General features: G+C 44.9%; 1 protein-coding gene across 7 annotated transcripts in view; it reads left to right on the top strand.

Annotated features, from left to right (window-relative positions):
* The window catches only part of FAM49A (family with sequence similarity 49 member A), a 54,506-nt gene continuing 48,824 nt past the window's right edge, over positions 328–6,009 (top strand). For 2 of the 7 annotated variants that reach the window (XM_021390767.1, XM_021390768.1), the window contains exon 1: positions 662–824. The gene's annotated coding sequence lies outside the window, so the exon portion shown is untranslated. Of the gene's footprint in view, positions 549–661; positions 825–6,009 lie in introns of those variants that run through there. The other 5 variants (XM_021390764.1, XM_021390766.1, XM_021390762.1 and 2 more) reach the window with 5 other exon arrangements.

The raw sequence follows: 6,009 nt of genomic DNA, 5'->3' as shown, positions 1-6,009 counted from the left end.
CACTGTGGTCAGCCTATGGCTTCTCACGTTTACAGAGCTCAGCAGCACATGTCTTGGTGTGAACAAATAACCTGCTATTTCTGCGCTGTACTCCCAACGCTGTTACTTGCAGGCTGTTTTTGGTTTCTTTCTTCCTGTAAATGACTCAGACTGGCTTTTGGGGAAGGGGGAAACCAAGCTCCAAGCCACTCTCACAGCTTTAACCTTACTTAACCCTCCCAGCAGCAAGAGGAAGTACAAAACATTTTCACGAGCTGCGAACGGGCTCAGATCTGCTTTTGACATCTTGAGGAAGTACTGACTTCTGCGAAGCCAAAAAAAAAAAAAAAAAACAACCAGTATTTGCAGCCCTGCTGAACTCGAACATTCACACACTGTAAGAGAGCCCACAAAGGGGAAGGAGACGGTCTGGGAACCGAGCAAAGCGAGGCAGATATGGGTCAAAGCCGCCTCAGCGACAACATAGGTGACACGGCGGTGAGCGCCTGAGGCAGCACGGGCACTCCGACCCCTGCGTGTGGAGCGCCCTGTGGAAGGGCTGCGCAGAGGTACGCTACCGCGTTTCCCCGCGTTTCTCCTTAGTTCAACCCGCAGGCCCTGTCCTCCCGCGCGCCTCGCCCCCCTCAGCAGCGGGAGGCGGGTCCGGGGGAGCCGCGCCCGCCCGCCCGGGGCCGACAGCTGGCGGGAGCCGCACGCAGCCACCGCGGGGCGGGCTTGAGAGTGCGGCGCTGGGCCGGGCAGGGCTGGGCCGCGCCGCGGCTGTCTCTGAGGCGCGGGGGATGGACGAGGGTCCCCGCGGCGGGCACAGGCGACGGGCGGCTCAGGTAAGCCGGGTCTCCTCGTCCCCTGAGAGGAGAGCGGGGGCTGAGGTGGCGTCCTCGGGTGGGAAGAAGCCACCCCTGCGGGGAGGGGAGCGGGGAGCCCTGCAGCCCCTGCGTTATTTTTATCTCCGATCGGGTGTTGCCTTCTCCGAAGGGCTGTAGGGGGAGGCTGAACCCTCGCTGCCGCCTTTGTGCCCCCTTCTCAGCCCAGTCCTGGGCCCGCGGCCGCCCCTCTCCCCCGCTTCCCGGGAGGGATGTCCAAGCGGGTCCCGGGGGCAGCGGCGATGCCGGGGGAAGCGGCCAACTGTTGCCTCGGAACGCGCCGCTTCGCTGCCAGGCGCGGCAACGGGGCCGGGCAGGGAGGTGAGGGGCGGGCGGGCTCGCCTCGTGTGAGGCGCTCCCTTCGGAGCGTATCCGCGGTTCCATTGCTGCCCAGGGGCTGGGCCGAGCTGCAGCACCTGGCCGCGGGCGGAAGGCAGACCGGGGTGCCGGGGTGGGCTTCTGGCCGGGCTGTGACAGGGACTCGGAACGCGAACGGAACAAAAGGTCGCAGCGCTCCGCTGCCTGTGCTGCAGATGGGGGCAGGGGGCTCGCACGCCCAACTTGGGTTCTGCTGAAAACTTTCTGTGGCAGCTGCTGGCCGTGCCGGGAACACGGCTTCCTAGATGTTCCATTTCGAAAGCTAGACGTGAGAACAGAGGAAAATCACGTTCTGTAATATTCCTGTCATCGTATGAATCGCTGTCTGTGCTGTGTTACACTGAGCAGATACCACAACTGCATTTCTTCATCTTCTTTTTTTTTTTTTTTTTTCCTCCTAATTTAATTTCAAGACAGTTTAGCTTTGATTTTATTTCTCTGGGTTATGTTATGCTAAGGCCCTGGTAATATACGATGCCACTGTATAAAACCAAACGTTCCATAGTTCACGAGGAATACAGAAAGAACTTCACATCCTTCCAGTGCTGTTGCTGAGGGCAGCAATGTACCTTGTTCCCACCCTGTTTCTGGTAGCTCTCCATTTCCATACAGACGATGTTTGCACTTGGTTGTTGTTTACCAGCTCCTAAAGGCAGTGCGTGTGTGGAAAGGATAAATGGGGACAGGGGTGTTTTTGCTTTGCTTTTCATCTCCTCGCCATCTGCAAGGTCGGGAAAAAAACTGAAAATGACTTTGACAGTGAGCTCTGCTTAGGTGGGGAGAGCTGGAATGAAATGCGCTTGTGACAAGAGGTTGCTCTGTGGGCAGAGAACCCTGCACGCCCAGCACTGGTATACGAAAATACCCTACTCACACTGCACAGGGAAGAACTAAGATGATATTTACCTTTTCTCAATAATGCTAACTTTTATATTTTTGTAACATATGGGAAAGACAATGTACTGTATTTTTTTAAGGAATAAACTTGGCACTTTCTTATGGTGGATTCTGCTTTCTATGTTCTTGTAAGCCACTGCCCCCTCACCAGGCCTGAAATAAAAATAAGTAAAAATAAAGTGTTGCAACTTCTCAGTTTCACTCTCCTAGAGTAGCTCTTAAAAATGTTTTAATGAAATTAAATTACAGATAATGGGATTAGCATGAAAGGCTTAACTTAAATTTATGAAGAGCATAAGGTAGCAACTAAGAATAAAATTCCTCAGCTGCATGTTGAGCCACTATAGCGTAGCGTACCTGATTATTAAGGTTTCACCTAGAGGTAAACTATAGCTAGCATAAATGAGGCTCTCTGGATTATTTGCATGGTTTCTTAATGACTGTCCAAAATTTTATTGTATTCTGCTCTGTACTTTTCACTATCCCCATGTACTGTTTATGCAGTCACGTATGCCTGTGAACATGTTATTAAAAACAAAAAATAAGCAAACCACAAGTAATTAAAAAGACAATGTATGCCAGTAATTTGAATGAAAAATACTTGATTAATTCACAAAGGAAAAATGGTGAAGATCTTGGGTACTACTTCATAGTTACTGTCAGCAGATGCCATTTTTCCATAATAGCGAGTCTGTTAGTGTATTTTACAGTACTGGGAAGATAATTCATCGTTAGTATGAGTCTGTTAGTGAATTCTGTAGTACTGGGGAGATAATTCATTGTTAATATGCTTAGCTTGTCTTCATAACATTGTTTTTGACACAGTTTTGCCAGCTTAAAATATATTGTCCTCAGCAGCTTGGTAGCCTCATAAAGATGTCAAAGATTTGCATGTGCAGTATGTTGCAGATTTCTATGGGTTATGTGTCATACCAAATAAGTGATTGAAAAAATGTGTATAAAAATGGATGTAATTTAGATGAATAACAGTTCTCACACTTTATCAGAAACCATGTTCTGTAGGTGTACAGGCACTTTAAGTAAGACCTCTTTAATTGATTATATATATATATTTCCAAATACTGTCTTATTTGGAATTTTTAGGGAAACTTTAAAATAGTTTTGTGGAATCACTGGCATTCTTTAGTAGCAGACACATGCTGCACACCAGAGAACATGAACTTGATCATTCAGTTCACATTTTATACAGAACAGAAAAATAATGTTTTAAATCCAGAACTTGTATGCAATCCAGACATCATTAAGTCTTCTATTAAATCCCTGGAAACAGGCTTAGTATGTCAGTGTGAGCTATAGTATCAATGGACAGAGGAATATGCATAGTAATAATACATACCAATTTGAGGGAGCCAAAACCTCATAGTGTTTCCTGTGTAATGAATGCAGTATGTATTTGGATCTGTTTCAGTATTATCAATCATTCTTTTAGCAGCGCTTTCTACTTACGTTATCTATGAATGCAAAACAGTAGCATTAAATCAGAGAAAACAGTTTGAGAAGCATGAATTAAAATATTTAATATATGGGACAGCTTGAGAGTTGCAAAAAACATGGTCATAAATTTGAATTTTGCTGTTTAAATTAAAATTGTAATAGAAGCTGCTAGGCATTCATATATGAATGATGACGAGAGCGCTGCAAACGATGTGACACGTATAGGTCTTCATTCATGTGAAGAACTGATTTTACCATCCTTCTGTTTTCACAGAATTCCAATCCGCGCTTGAAATTAAAATGAAAAGCATGTGTCTTATGTTTCTGTCCTCATAGACCACTTGATACAGATTTGTGATTTGGTAGCAGTCATTGCTTGTATGGCAAAAATCCCAGAAATAGGACAAATTGTAAGATGGGTATGAGCTGGGGGGGGACTGACACACTGATGCTTAAAAGATTGGTATTTACTGTTATGAATTTAGAATGTTTAGAAATCTCATCAGCGATATCTTCACATTTCCAGACTTACCTTAATTCAAGAATAGTTATTTTTTAAAGCCAACAGCTGAAATATTCTAGTCTAATTGATAAACCTGTCAGTAGGGAACATACCCAGTGCTCTGTGGGAACTTTCTGTGAATCTTAGCCTTTTTTTTCGTGTTCATTATAATGTTTCTGAGGGGCTGTTTGGAGTGGTAATAACTTTTAAGAGCACAGGTTGGATGAATGGCAGTGCAAAAGATGGAGCTAGTGCCTGAGTCTGAGAGTATTTGGAATAAATCTGTGTAAGGAATTTGTGAATCTTGTAAAACGTGGACAACTCATTTTGAAGGAACCACTAGCAATGCAACACGTGGTGTTACTTTTGCCTGCCACAAGTGCCACTCTGGTTTTGTCAGAGTCTTGAGTTTATAAATGTAATCCATAAGCGTACAGCCCTCCCATCTGCTGAACGGCGTCAGTGTACCATGGGAGTTGTCATATGTGGACTATATGATGGAATGTATTCTGTGATATTGGGATCTGGAGTTTGGTCCCCTGTTCGTCTGTGGTGAGCTCTGAAAGACTGAGTCATATCTGGGCGTTGGAGTTTGCACGCTTCAATAATGCTGTGGAGGTGGTTTGGTGTTCTTAAGGGGATGTGTAGACCTGCACTGATTTTTTTAGGTAGCAGCAATCCTGTACTGTTCTATAGGACTCTGGTACACACACATTCAAGTCGTTATTAGAAGCTTTTAAATATAAATATATATATATATAATTTATGGAGTTTTGGAGGGAAAATCTTTCTCCCTCTTGAATTACAGCTTGAATTCATAAATTATTTGAGTGGCCTATTTTACAATTAGATGTCTTAAGGCTAGTGATGGTGTTCTTAAAACTCATATGTGAAAGCACTTTGCTGTCTGTATTTTTTCTGTAGAGAAAATGAGATACATGGAGCTTCATTTGTGCATCCATTAAAAACCGTTACCACCAGGACTGTTCTGGAGAGTGGCATCTGTCTTGTACCTAACTGCTTTTGGCACCTGCGAACAGGAGAGTTCCCACTGGATTTGAAAGCCTTTTTTCGGCTAAGAAATAAATAAGATATGGGAACTAATTATTTAAACTAGAGGAAGAAGCATTCGCAGTGATGTTTCTCTCTTCCCTCCTCTCTTTGTATTCAGTGGTGCATTAGGTGCATCAATTAACCATAAAGTGCAAGCTTGTTTCTAAGTCCCTTTTCAGCTTGAAGTAAGCTGAAGCTCACGTCTCTGTGTTCCCAGGAGAGTACAGCAGACAACATCTCATAAACTGTTCTGCACTGGTAAGAAACCTTTATTTCACTTGCAATGGTGTTAATCGGGCCACAGGAAGGGTGACATGTCCTGCGATCAAGACATTCATCTGAGGTGAGGGAAATCTGATTGCTATGGGTATTTCATTCTTTGATCCAGGAAATACTCAGTTTCGTACCGTCAGTGGGAATAGTCTAGGACAGGCTGTGGTCTGTTGGCACTGCCCTGGCATGCGGAGGTGTGGCTGTGGGCCAGCCTTGTAGCCTGAAGACCACTTACCAGCTGGTGCTTTTACTGCCTTCGTGGTTGCTTTGCTGGTGTTCTTAAATTGCTGAATGGTGCTCCAGTGTGTGCTGTCGCCTTCTCATCTGAAACTTCAGAATTGTGGGACTCCTTCCCTCATCAGTTTATGAAAGGGATGACTTTCTGTTTTACTCCTGGGGAGGCTTGAAGCTTTTAAAGCCTTTTTGTAATAACCTAGATACGTCTTGAGCTTCCAAGTGTAAACTGCAGGCTTCTCAACTTTGTTTCCTGTTAGGTTAGAGGGCTTCCTGCGTACTATCCCAGTGACTTAAAGTTCATAACTGAAATTACTGTAGCCATGATTAGAATTCTCATGAGAGTCCATTTTT

Source organism: Numida meleagris, chromosome 3 (assembly GCF_002078875.1).
Source record: "Numida meleagris isolate 19003 breed g44 Domestic line chromosome 3, NumMel1.0, whole genome shotgun sequence".
Taxonomy (NCBI): Eukaryota; Metazoa; Chordata; class Aves; order Galliformes; family Numididae; genus Numida; species Numida meleagris.
This window is presented reverse-complemented; position numbering and strand designations above follow the sequence as displayed.